This window comes from Humulus lupulus, chromosome 3 (genome assembly GCF_963169125.1).
Source record: "Humulus lupulus chromosome 3, drHumLupu1.1, whole genome shotgun sequence".
NCBI classification, from domain to species: domain Eukaryota; kingdom Viridiplantae; phylum Streptophyta; class Magnoliopsida; order Rosales; family Cannabaceae; genus Humulus; species Humulus lupulus.
The window spans coordinates 230478294-230492739 of NC_084795.1; the positions used below are offsets into that span (position 1 = coordinate 230478294).

Below are 14446 nucleotides of genomic sequence, written 5' to 3' on the forward strand. Positions count from 1 at the left end.
AATGTAAATCCTCCTTGAGCCTAAAAATAGAGAAAGATAGCTCAAGGGAAAGGATCTTTTTTCGCTTTCTGATCACTTGAGATTAGAGTTATTCTATTTGATATATTGTCTTGTTCTTCAGAGGTTTGTGAAACTCATTGAACCCTAGTTCTTTGATCACTCCTTTGAATCCTATATCAATAACAATTCAAGTGGACGTAGGTTATTACCAGATTTTGGGGCTGAACCACTATAAACTCTTGTGTTCTTTATTGTTTCGTCATCATATTCTTTCCAACGTGTTTGTCCATATCAAGCATATTTGACTCTGTGTCAGTTGGCCAAAATCAGGGTCAACAATTACTATTATGGAGTAGGTTCTTTTTAGGTGAAGGGTTAATTCAAAACCCAAGATATGAATTCTTGATTGTTGATAATGAATATTGTTCTTTAATTTCTCTCAATATTAAATTGTTTCTATTTTACCATTTGAATGCTATAAATTTTGTGATGTCTTGTTAGGTGGCCAACTAATTAAGGTTTTACATTATTCAATTGTCATCTTAGAATTACTACTCACCTAATAGTTTCGGATTCTAAGTGTAAGTGATAAATTGCAATTGATAGTGATTTCAAAAGAATTGTTGATTGTGATGAAAAATAGAACCTAGGTTAAATGAATTATATGCTTCATTAATTTATCGCCTAGATTAACTTGTTTCCATAGGACTTAATGCTTTATCTAAGTTAAATAGATTGTATTCTTCATAGATTTATTGCTTAGCTAAAAGAGTTAAGTATTGAGCGCTTCGCCTTGATTACTTATGTTGACGCGGTTTTTCGCCAACAGTGAATCAAGAAAATAACAAGGATGAATTAGTGCTCAATGGCAAACTGAAATAAGAGAATTACTCTCAAGAACATTGGCCTTTTTACGTGGTTTAGTGGTTAATATCCACCTAGTCCACGAGTCTATATTATTATTGTTTTTCTCTCTCTATTTTGACAGATTCTCGGTCTTACAGAATAACCGTCCCTCTTCCTGTCCAATATTCTCAACATTTATAGAGAAACTCCTTGGACAGATTTGGGTAACTACGTGAGTTAATTATTGAGCGCTTCGCCTTGATTACTTATAATAAGGAGACTGGGATAATTGACTGCTTCAACTTTATCTGCGGGGTTAATAGTTTAATTGAGAAATTGGAATAATATTTATTATTAGTGATTGAGAATGATTGTTGAGGGTGGAGATTAACCTTTAACTGTTTCTTAATATCATAATATCAATCTTTATTTTCTTTCTAGTTTATAATATTTAATTTTGAGTTCAAAATCTAAATCCCATTTAAGTCTTAATGTTAATTATTGAATAATAAAATGAACGATAGTCCTCATGGGTTCGACCTATGCTTGCTATTATACTAAAATAATTGGAAGTGTTGAAAGAAAAGTAATTGTTAAATTTATTGTTGTATACGACACGCATCAAAATTTTGGTGCCGTTGCTAGGGACTATTGTTATTCTCTTTATTATTAAAAGTTATTTTTTTGCGACTAATTAGTTTTTACTGTGGAATTGTCAAGTGTATATGTCTGGTGAGGACAATACACAAGATCAACTTCAAAAGATTAAAGAATATCTTGAGGCATCGTCCGCGTCACACTCTTCCAGAACTATCAATGATAATCCACTCTTTCAGCGTCATTATCAACGTGTAGGGTGTGTTAAAGATCCATTATCGTCTGACAACAAATCTGATTCTAACGATTCAGTTTGATCCTATAAAACAATGGCCCAGCAAAGGACGTTGAAAGAGTTGGCAACGCCAGATCTTGACCAACAACCACTTTGCATCTAGTATCCACCTTTGGATGTAAACTTTGAGCTGAAGTCGGGCCTCATCCACTTATTGCCTTCTTTCCATGGGCTGCCTGGTGAGGACCCGAATAAACATTTGAAGGAGTTTCATATTTTCTGTTCTAGTATGAAACCTGCTGCAGTGACTGAAGAACAAATTAACCTACAAGCTTTTCCTTTCTCCTTGAAGGATGTAGCTAAAGAGTGGTTGTACTATCTTCCACCTGGTACTGTTGAAACCTGGAATGGTATGAAGACTATGTTCCTGGAACGATATTTTCCAGCATCTAAAGTTGGAACCATAAGGAAAGAGATATGCAGTACAAGACAATATACAAGGGATACTTTGTATGAATATTGGGAGAGATTTAAGCGCTTGTGTGCTAGTTGCCCTCATCATCAGATAAGTGAACAACTCCTCATCCATTACTTTTATGAAGGATTACAATCGCTGGATAGGAGTATAATTGATGCAGCCAGTGTTTGTGCACTAGTTGAGAAGATTCCTTCTGCGGCCAGGAGCTTGATTTCTAATATGGATGCTAACTCACAATAGTTTGGCATTCGCCAAGATCCTAATACACCACCAACGTCAGATAATGAAGTGAGTACTTCAAATGCTAATCAGCTTGGTCAACAATTGGCTCAATTAACTATAGTGGTACAACAACTTGCTTTAGGCCAATAGGTGCGGCCATGTGGAATCTGTCAAGTTGTGGGGCATGCTACTGATACTTGCCCTACTCTATTTGAGGGAGAGATTGAGGGTGTTAATGCTGTAGGAAATTTCCCTTGTCAATTACCTCAGATGTACTATGAACCCTTTTCACAAACTTATAATCCTGGCTGGCGTGATCATCCAAATTTTCGTTATGGGAATCAACAACAAGTTGCTCCACAGTCTACACCTGCGAGACCACCTAGTTTCACTTTTCAACAACGGTCTCAATAGAATTTCGTACCTAGAACTATGCAAGCACCAGAAGCTGCTCAACCATCGAGTACAAAACCCTCTACTGAAGGTTTAATCAATGCAATTGCTACCAATATGCTTCAGTTTCAGCAAACTACCCTAGCGTCCATCAAAATTTTGGAGAATCAAGTGGGACAAATAGCTGCATCATATAACAGGTTGGAAGCTCATCTTTCTAATAAATTTCCTTCACAACCTGAGAGGAATCCCAAGGAGAATGTAAGTGCGCTAACTTTGCAAAGTGGTATACAATATGAGCCACCCACACAACCTTCATCGCCAGCTCCAGTGAAAAAGCAAGTAGTAGACAGCTCCATCCACGATGAACCATCAATGCAGAAAAATTTACATAAACCAACTATGCCAACCTATGTCCCTCGTCCGCCTTTTCCAAGCAGATTGAAAAAGTTTACAAAAGAGGAAGCTAACAAGGAAATTCTTGAGACTTTTCGCAAAGTTGAGGTAAACATTCCATTACTTGATGCTATTAAACAAGTGCCATGTTATTCTAAATTTTTGAAGGAGTTGTGCACGAATAAGAAGAAATTGAAGGGTGATGAAAAGAAAAGAAAAGTGTGGGGGAGAACATCTCTGCTGTTCTCCAAAAGAAGCTGCCACCAAAATGCAAGGATCCTGGAACCTTTACAATTCCTTGTATGATAGATTTAGGAGGCATCGATTAATCTCATGTCATATTCATCATATGCTTCTTTAAATCTTGGGCCACTAAAGGAGACAGGAGTTATTGTTCAGCTGTTAGATCGCACTAATGTTTATCCTTTAGGGGTAGTTGAAGATGTGTTGGTAAAGGTTGATGGACTTGTCTTTCCACCAGATTTCTATATACCCATTCCAACACCAGTTTTATTTGGGAGGCCATTCTTGATGACAGCAAATACAAAGCTGGATGTTAGAGCAGGAACGCTAACAATGGAATTTGATGGTGAAGTTATCAAATTCAATGTGTTTAATTCTCCTGGTAAGATCAAAGGGAAGGAGACTTCACTGAAATACCCAACATAAAGATCTTGAGAGCATCATTCAGTCGAGCTAACGACGTTAAACAAAGCGTACTTGAGGGAGTTTTGTTTTCCTTATCTTTAGTTTTATTTTCATTGAGGACGATGTAGTGTTTAAGTGTGGGGGAAGGGAACAATTTCATTTTGTCTGTTGTTGGGTTTATTTTTTCTGTTATTTTTTTCTCTTTTCATTTTTTTTAGTTTTTTTTATTTGCTTGTGTGTTTTCTTGTGTTGGTCTTGTTGAAAGCATTGGTCGATGATGAAACTTTGAATTGTGCTTAAAGTGATGTTAGATAATGTGGAATTTTGTATGATTTGTGTGCTTGACTCCTATGTGAATTGCTATTTTGATTTATGTTGTTTTTCACTCTATGCAAGATTGAATTCACCACTTAAATGTATTGGAAACGATTTATGCTTGTTGAAATATATATATATATATATTTGAAGTCCCAGCCACTCTAGAAATCTTTGATCAATTGTTTGGGGCGAAATCATAAGAACACGTGATTAGGAAGATGATTAAGGCAGTTCTTTGGATCGTTTGAGCTGTTCAAGCCAACATATTATATGATAATCCCTAGTTTCCCATGTTTGAGCCATGATGACTGTTACTTTTCTTCTATGAACCAACATTTTTGACCCTATACCTCATTGAAAAAAAATATTTCTTTATTGTATCCCATTGCACCATGGTTATAAATAAGATTTTTGATTTTGTAGGATGGTTTGTAAAAAAGGAAAATACTTATGGGTTATTTGTTTGGTTGTAATTTGTGTATGATCTCTATTTCTCTCCTTGAAATATTATTAAAAAAAAGAAGGAAAAAAAATGATGATTTGCAATGAAAAAAAAAATGCATATATGCAAATTTTGCAAAAGTATAAGTGTGGGGGAAATAGTGAGATCATTATGGAAAGAAGAGTAAGAAAAAATAGATATTTCTTGAATTGTATGGGAAAATTTGGGGCAAGTTCAAAGAATGGAATTGATGTATGGTATGGTGTTATTTGAGCTTAAATGTATCTTTCTCAACTACCCTTCACCTTAGCCTTACATTACAAGCCTATAAAGACCTTTTGATTTTTGATCATTGTGTGTCTATGGAGTGGATGCTTTTCATTGAAAAACATTTTGGTATATAGGGGTTGATTTAAAAGAAAATGATTTAGCAAGTATGGATTAAATTTGATGCATTTGAGTAGGTGTTGTGATTAAGTGCTTAGTAAATTATTTTTGAAAATCAAATGGTCAATTACATATGGAGTTGAAATTCTAAAGAGTATGAAAATCTGATTTGTTTTGGCATTACTTATGTGTGTGATTCTCAGAGACATTCAAGCTTTTGACAAGACCTTTGTTTAGTGAGTCTAGATTAGTTTGTATTATTTTCATTTTTAGTTTTGTTATTTTAGTGTTTTGCTAAGGGACTAGCAAAATTCAAGTGTGGGGGAATTTGATAAGGTCATTTTTATATCAATATTTGATAAGTTTTTCCATGCTTTGATGGTGTTATGATAGCATTTTAGTAGTTTTAACTTAATTTTGTGACTCTACAACATATTTTCTACATTGCATTTTATGATGATAAATCTGGCATTTTGATGGCAAGTGTAGTTTATAAATCATAGGTTGAAAAGAGACTCACTGAGATGAGGTTAAAATGAAGTTTTAGAAGCATTCCCAGCTTTCGGGATTGAAATGTTGAAGTGGCGGCAGCGTACAAGCTATCTAAGGTCGAGAATTGAAGAGATTAAAGATAGGCCGCGACCCATAAAATTCAGGCCGTGACACTTTAATTGGAATTTACATTTCAGATTTTTTTGTTCCAGACGGGCCGCTGCCTGCGCGACAAGTTTTGTCTATATTCTACTTTAGGCCGCGGCACACATTTTTCAAGTCGTGGCCCGCGATGCTGTTTTTAGAATTTTAATTACATTTTAAATAGAATTTAAAGGAGACTATAAAAGATTTTTAGGGTTAATTTGAGATTAAATTTTTATTACGGTTTTCGAGAGAAAAAGACTCAAAAAGAGATGGAGAGAAGACTACAACACTACAAACACTATTGTTCATCAATCTAGTTTCTTTTCTTCCCTTAATCTTAATTATAATTATGTTTCTGATTATGATTACTATTATGGAGTAGGTTATTTTTGTTAGAGAATATATTTTATTGCTCAATGGAAATATGGTACAACCAAAATACAACTCTATGCAAAGAATACAATAGACAAGATAATTGATTAAATAAATATTACAACTCAATTGCTCAAAATACAAGTAAATAGAAATAAGAGAAGGAAGAGAATTATAAGATCTAAAACCCTAAAACAAAAGATTCCAATGAATATGTAAATAGAAATTGAGAAGAGGATTACAAACTCAATACACTAATAATACAAGAAGAACAACAGAATGAAAAGACCAATGGAAAAAACAAACTCTCACACAACCAAAGTGTAGAGTAGTGGGGATCACCAACTTGAACAAGGTTCAAAACCTTTGTCCAAAGGCTTATTTTCCCCTATTCTCTAAGCACTAGGGGATCTCTCTAGGAAATATCTCTCTGGAATTATCAAGCCTCTATGGTGTATTTTCTAGCCAAGTGCTTTGTGGATGGAAAATGGTGTGTCTTACAAGTGAGCATTAGGCTCCTATTTATAGAGTTTGAGATACCCTTTGAATTTCCAATTCCACCGACCCCAATGGCTTTTACCAATGTTTAATTGGATGTTTATGGAATTAAAATGGAGATTAGGGAGTTATTTGGGATGTTAGAACCGTTCAATTTGGAAAAAACTGAAAAACCAAATAGGCTGTCAGCCTCACTGGCCGCGGCCAGGACTTTTTCAGTGGCTGTGGCCACTGGCTTTTGTCCCCCAGGCCGCGGCCACAGGCCATTTTTAGCACAAAAAGGTCATTTTTCTAAAACTTCCCAAATCCTTTCCCACATGATTTTGTAACCTCCAAACACCTATTGGGAGTTAAAAACATGTCTCCAACAGCCATATTTCATCATGGCTTTGTGAAATCCAATCTCAAATGTGTAACATATAATATAGACATTATTGGGTAATATTTGAGAGTTACAAATTTGTAACTGATTTTGTAACTCCAAAATATGTCACATTTGGGCACACACATGTGTTCAATTTTTGTGACTCTCAATAATATGTTACAAGGTGTGACAAATCACATTTGTGTGAAAAATCACATTTTGTCACATTATTTAATCTAACATTATATTATATGAAATAATATAGCATTCCCCCATTAGATTAAATAATCACTTTCTGTAACACTTATTTAAGCAATCAAACATTATATTAAAATATAAAATTCCCCCACTTGATTAAATAGTCACTCTCTATAGAAACCTTTGCATTGGTGCATAAAGTAAAATATCTTTCGACTTGAATTTTACCTTAGTGTAATTACCACAAAGTTTGTTGAAATTTTGGTTGCCGAAGCATTGAACCACTATCCCTTGATAACAAACCGGTGATAACACACACACCTTTGCTATGTTCACTTGAGACCTCAATGTCTCGCTTTTGCACTGTTAATGGCCATGTGCACATTCCATTCATAGACTTTTCTTGAGAATGACTCCCAATTCTCATGAGGGGTGGCACCACCCCTAGCTCTATATAGGTAGAACTCTTACAGTATTTTGTTACCCTAAAATACTTGTCTTTTCAAGACTGAGTTCTATTAAAAAACCTTTCGGTTTTAACCCTCATTTTGGTAACACACTAGTACTCATATCTCAGATGGGACAAAATTTGAGTACTACTACTATTCACTTGATTGACTTGTTATTACCTATTGAACCTATTACTAGCTTGGTGACTAGTATTAAGATAGGTTACCATCAACCGTGGATCACTTTAGGGAGTCTAAGTCCCATCCCTTGAGATGTAGAAATGATTCTATTTGAATCATTTTTCTCATGTATGCATACTTAGACACTCTCATTATTTTATTCAAACTTTGTTGCCAGCTATAGTTTGATTAAAATAGTTACCTCTTTAAAATAGTGATTTTGACCATAGTCAACACCCCCACTATTTTATAGTTTAATATCCAAGATAAACATTTGAATATTAATTCTAGAAACCTCTTTGTTTCGAAAATTCTCCTTTATGTTTTAAATTGATTCCTTCTTGAATCAAAATATTACAAACAATGACTTTAGACACCAAACATGTCTATATTTGTCCGTTCTATACACATATAGCCAATGTGATTTAGAATGTGAAATTCCAAATCACCTATTTGATATGATGACCAAATTAATCAATTATTGTCAACAAAATAAATTGATTAATTTTGGAGCATCACCCCTACATTTCTCACATAGTGATAAAAAATATCACTTTAAAATAGAAATCTCTTCATTTCTATTAAGTCTTTTATCCTCCAAGATAAATCTAGACCTTTGATTCTCAAAGTTCATCATGAGTCCTCTCGGCCACATGATAAACTCTCAAGAAAAAACATCAATGTTTATCTTGATTTATTTACTTGCTAAAGCAAGGCACACTCCTTTCAAAGAAACTTTTACTTAGTTTCTTTCTTTTATGTATTTCACAAAATAAAATGTGAACACGAGTGTAATGTGAGAATTTCTCAAACAAATAATCACAAATTTTCATTTTTAGTTGTCTAAATAATCTCAAAATCACTTAAACAACTTTTGTGTATTTCTTAAGAGTCTCTTTGAGATTCTTTCGAAAACACCAATTTGACATCCATTGATTTTCTCATCAAAATCAAAATGAAAATGTCAATTTTTTAAACACATTAAATCAAAGAAAATAAACCCTCATTGATTTATTTAAACACTTTGATTTCTTATGTTTTTGTTTAAAATTATCTCCTCATTGAGATTAATTTAAACATTTCACCATCTTTAACCAAAATGAATAAAGTTCTCTTTTATTCACAATTGGTGTAAAGATTCAAATTGCTTCTCCAATTTTGAAATGTCTCCTCATTGAATATTTAAGAATTATTGTCACTAAATAATTCTCAAATATATTTCATTTGACCACACTCTAGATGTTTACCGAGTTTTTCGGAAACGAATACAAACAAAATAATAAAAAGATAAGAACTGTAGAAGTGCAGAAATATAAATAGACAAATAGGTTTTTTACGTGGTTCAGACGTTAACGAGCCCTAGTCCACGAGTCGATGTTATTATACTTGTAGAGAATTACAGCAAAATGGCTGGTGTACAAGAACCTCACAAACTCACAGTGTTTCTCTCGAGTTCTCTAGAAGAAGACGAAGCTAGAGGGATTTTAGCAGAGTTCTTCTATGTAACGTGTTCTTCCCCCCCTCCTATTGCAAAATGAGGAGGTCTTTATAGCTAGAGTTTTGGATTAGGGTTTTACTTTGCCCCCCTGAGTCTTAATTACACCAGCCATAAATAGGGGATACAATTATCGTAGTCGCCTGGCTACCAGGCTCTATGTGGGTATATTTACATGAAAGTATGGGGAATGCACAAAGGCAGCTGTCTTTTCCAGGCTGTCAGCAGAACAGTAGGCGAAATGGTACTTTTAGGCGTGCTGGGATGTGTGCGGCCTCGACCTGTCGGGCGTGTCAGGCGGGATCCTGTGTCAGGTGGATATCGTTCCAACTATGCCTTCTCCATGACTCGACCGCTTGGTCTTCTTCCGTGCGAGGCACGGAACTGTATCCGCGAAGGTAACCTAAAGAGCTTCTCCTGGAAGGACCTTCCCAGAAGGATATCCCTTCGGGAGTCCGGGAGAATTGCCGAGCTTCCGCGTCGCGGTTGCTTGAAAGAGTATGCTGGACACTAAACGGGAGAGGCGAAGCCTTTCTGCCCATCCGCGAGCTCTGGTCTCCTTTCGTGAAAGACTTTGATAATTCTGGTTCCCCGAGACTATCCATCTAAACGCTATCCAGAAATCTGGATAACATTTACCCCCCAAGGTCACGGGGCTTGAGAGGTCCGGGAGCTTGTACAGTCCTCCGGGTGTTCTGGTCTCTAGATTAGGCGAGGGGTCACCTCCTGCGTTCCAGGAAGGGTTCCTTTTTCCCGCCTGAGTGTCAGCACAAAAAAAAAGGAAATTTCTTCTGTTTGAACTCAAGTACTCAAGTGTGGCAAGGGCCACGCGTCATGCAGGGAATGGCTCTGTGACCAAGACGTGTGCGTGAGGCGACTGGCTGAGTAGTGATTTGACGGTATTTAATGGTGCGCTGGGCCCGAGGTGGTATAATGATGGGGAATAAATACTTTATTCCCATCCGAGGAGTCTTAAATGGGACCGGCGCTTCATCCCCAACCGTTGGATTTGATGCATGCGGTATGGGAAGATCGGGACCGTCCATTTGTGGAATTCGAAACGATTTCGTTCCTGCTATAAAAACGAGGGAACAGACCTTTCTTCCTTTTTATGCTTTCAAATTCTCGAGCTTTTAGATTCTCAGATTCCCAAATCTTCGAACTCTCAAGCTTCCAAGCTTCCTTTCCTTCGAATTTGCCACTTCTTTTGGTAAGGAATCCAGGAACTTTTCTTTCGATTAGGCAGTAGGCTTGATCGCCGAAGTTCTAGGTTTGAATCGTTGCTTGTCTTTGCAGCCTTTACTTCACGCGTTCGTGCGGTGTAGTGACCCGATTACTCCCTTAATCTTCAACTACTCGAATACCAGTAAGTATTTTTACTTTGCTTTTCCCTTCTAAACCTCAGTTTGTTGGTAGTTGTTAGGGTTGAGTTTTCTGCCGGTGTCATCTTTATGCATGCGTAAATAGGGCTTTGATAGGCATGTGACTGATGCGAGTCAATAAGTCATTTCTTTGCATGCTTTGACGATTTGCTTTTGGAAAGTTGTTTCTCATCTGCTTGTGCTGTTCTGGTTTGTTATTTTAGGGCATAAGCGTGAACGCCTTTAGGATGTTTTCCCCTGGGAAAACACTTCTCTCGGCGGGCTTAGGCTCGAAGTTTGAATCTGGTTCCTTGCTGTCCTCCGGGTGGCATGGTGCCAGTCCCTCGGCAAGCTCGGTGGGAGCCTCTCCAAGCAGTTTTCGGGGAGGGTCTCCCCGACGCCTTTAATACCATTAGGGTATGGAAAGGGTGCTGACTGCTTGGAGTGTTTTCTTCTTTGTTTCTTTTGCTCAGTGACGAGCACCTCTAAGGGACAAGTCATCGCTGTGGTAGAGGCTGAATCTGCCCAGGAGCAAGGTTCCCCTGTTGCCGGCGCGAAGGGGAAAGCAAAAACTAAGGTGGCCTCGGCTAGCCCACCGACTATCAACAGCTCCATCTGGGAGATGGACCAGAAGCCGAACCTGCTCAGGAACTACGGCATGCTGGAGCTGTATTCCTCAGAGGCAAGCCTGAAGAACATCCCAGGCCTGATGTGGCACCGCCTGTCGGTGCTGGGTGAGTCTGCCAATCAGAGTCACGAGGGTTTTGGTGCCTGGAGCTGGGCACACATAGTGTGTGGGGCACACTTGCCCCTAAGAAGTTATTTTCCCAACTTCTGCGTGAAGGCGGGGATTGCCCCCTTCCAGTTGATTCCCCCCAGCTACAAGCTTCTAGCGGGGTGGTACATTTTTTGCAAATCCAGGAATCTGGAAGCCCCTACCCCAGAGGAGGTGCTATACTTCTATGGGCTGAAGTCTCAGCCCATGAGAGGTCATGCAGACAAGGTGGGGTTTTATAGGCTGGAGAGATATCCGGACGTGATGTGCCCCACATGTCATACCGCGAGGGTTCCAGATCTCCGGGAGTACTGGTTCCTGACGACTGGCTTCCCATTGAAGAGGGTGCCAGCTCTATCTTTGGACTTCAAAGTTCCTGGTAAGTGCTCCTTCCTCTCTTCTTTAACTTTGTTTCTTTAAGTTTGGTCTGCCTTCCGGGAGGATCTCTAACACTCGTGCTTGGATTTTGCAGAAGCCGTCCCGCGGACCCCTCGCTGTGCGGAGATGATAAGGAGGTCAAACTTCTACGAGGGGCTCTCGGAGGAAGAGCTGAAGGTGGAAGGACTTGTGACCACCGAATCTTTGAGGGAGTATGGGCTACTCGCCTCTTTCCAAAATATTGAGCCAGTGAGTGGCAGGGGGCAAAGTCAGGTGTCAGCTGACGTCCGGGAGCAGATTGCCCTGGAGCTGTCCAAGGTGATCTGCCAAGCGGCCCAGGACGAGAATAATTTATCCCCTACTTGGGCGGAGAGGTTCCCCGACCCCCAGCCGGAGGAAGAAGAGATCGAGGCTCGCCACGCCACAGCTTACCCCAATGAAGGGACTCCGGGAGCTGGTACCTCCGGGAGAGGTAAGACTAGTTTTCGATTGATCCACACCCCCAGCCTGTCTGAGGTTCCCCGAACTTCTCAGGCGGGGTTCGATCCCCGCTTCCTTAGGCTAGACCCGCGTAGGATACCCTTTGACAGATATTGCGATAGGGTAGATGAGCTCCTCGGGTGTTTGAGTGACGGTAGTCTGCCAGAAGGTGTCACCATGGTTGACCCTTCTTCCCTCAGCATGTCATTCCCGGACTTCAAGGAGTACGGGAGCTTCCTGGAGCAGGAAGCGGTGTTTTGTTTTGCTCGGGGAAGGCCATCCACGTTTCTCGTGCATGGTCGTCCCTTTCAAACTTTTCCCTTTTTATGTTTCTTGTTCCCTGCTGGGGGACTTGTTTGTGCTTTTGTGTTGTTGCTTGTTTTGTTTTCTGCTTATCTTTTTTCACATTGCTTGCTGGTTGGTTAACCTTGCTTCGCACATTTCTTGCAGAACGTCCTGAAGCAAAGATGTTGGGGAGAGCTACCTCACTTATCAAGAAGGCCGCCACCAGCCAAGACCCGTCCAAGGGGAAAAGACGAAAGGCCGGAGCTGGTAGGGGAGGTAAAGCTGCCACACCCAAGAAGACAAGTGGCGAGGCGCAAGGGTCTCCGGTGGTGGAGAGGTCAATCGTGCCCGTGGTGGAGAAGCCTCCTGTCAAGGGGCCTTCCGAGAACATGGTGGTCTCGAGTAGCAGCAGCGATGGGGAAGGTCTTGTGTTCCCCGCGAAGAGGGTCGGGGTGAGCAAGCGCTCCGGAGGAGAGGCTGAGGGCGACAAGAATAAACGCCTTAGACACTCTTCTCCCGGAGGTGATGGAGACCTCCGGGCTGCGCGCAGTCCCCACCAGACTACCCCCACCCAGCAGCAAACACAACTCCAACAGCAAAAGAAACAGCAACAACAACAACAACCACAAAGACAATCAACACCCCCACAGCAGCAGCAAAAGCAACAGCAACATCAGCAACAACCACAAAGCGGGGCGGTAGTGTCTTCGCTACCGTCCTCAATACCCCGTCCACTTCCTCCTCCAGTCCAAAGGGAGTCCACCCTTTCGGGGTCTCCTTCTTCTTCTTCTTCTCTTCCACTTTCTCAACAAACAAGCCTTCCTCGGCCTGGCCTGAAGTTCCACTTCCCTCAGAAACCAACCCGTTTCCCCGCTGCCCTCCTGGAGGGTGTAAGACGGGCTGATAATTTTTTGAAGAGGCGGTTGGAGGCCGAGAAGGCTGTTACTCAGGGAAGGGCAGACAACTTGTCTGCCATGAAGAGAGCTGAGCTGGCCGAGGGGGTGAGATCCCTTCACTCGGCTGGAGCGGTTTTGGATGGCCCAGCCTTGGAGAAGAGGCTGGTGCCTAGGCTCGGACGTTCATTGGCGCCGTTCGGAGCGGAGATGATGGAGGACATGGCCCTGAGCTTGTGCGAACTCAATTCTGAGAAATGGGCCATCAGTAGCAGTAAGGACCCGCTGTTGCTGACACATGCCGTAAAGCAGCAACTTTCGGGGGTAAGCTGTCAGTTGTTGTGTTCTGGGATCAATTGTCTTAGTACATTTGGTTCTGCTTAACTCATTCTATTGTCTTTCCTCGCAGGCCTCTCTCATCGCGGAACGCTCGTTCCGGGAGGTGGGTGCAGTTCTGGTTCAGCTGGAGGAGAGCCAGGTGGCTCGCCAGGCCTTGGAGGAGGAGAAGCAGAAACTGACCCAACAGGTCGAGAGCATAAAGGGGAAGGCTGTGGAGAAGATTAACCAGGCCTGGCGCACGGCTGAAGAAGAGGCGGACAAGAAATATCTTGCCAAATATTGAGAGTACCGGGCCAGCGCGGAGAATGAGTTCAAGCAGCGGTCGGATGACTTGAAGGCCCAGAACTCCAAGCTCCAGGAAGAGCTATCCCAGGCCAGGGGGGAGAAGGACACCCTGGATGCCCGCTTGCAATCGAAAAACGATCTCCTCCTTAAGTAGAACGAGGAATACGCCATTCTTCAGAATAAGCTGCACGAGGAGGAGCAAGATCACAAGAGGAGCAAGGATCTCGCGTCTATGCTGGAGTTGGGGCTCGCTGAGAAGGATAAACAGATTGGAGCCTTGCAATTCACTGTCAGGGGGCATGTGACCGAGAAGCAATCCTTACTGGATCAAAATAAGGTGCAGCGCAAGGAGATTGATTCCTTTAAGGGAGAGCGGGATGCATCCAAGGTCGAGCTGGAAAAACTGAGGGCTCAATTGGCTGTCGCGGAAGCAAAGCTGGCGACCTCTGAGGCGGAGCGCTTGAAGGAGAAGGAAGATGCCGAGGTGGTGCTG

General features: G+C 40.8%; 1 non-coding gene across 1 annotated transcript; it reads right to left on the reverse strand.

Annotated features, from left to right (window-relative positions):
• Positions 1–2138: 2138 nt before the first annotated feature.
• LOC133828351 (small nucleolar RNA R71) lies at positions 2139–2245 on the reverse strand. Its single transcript, XR_009890976.1, has one exon. It is a non-coding gene; the product is annotated as a small nucleolar RNA R71 (small nucleolar RNA).
• Positions 2246–14446: the final 12201 nt, after the last annotated feature.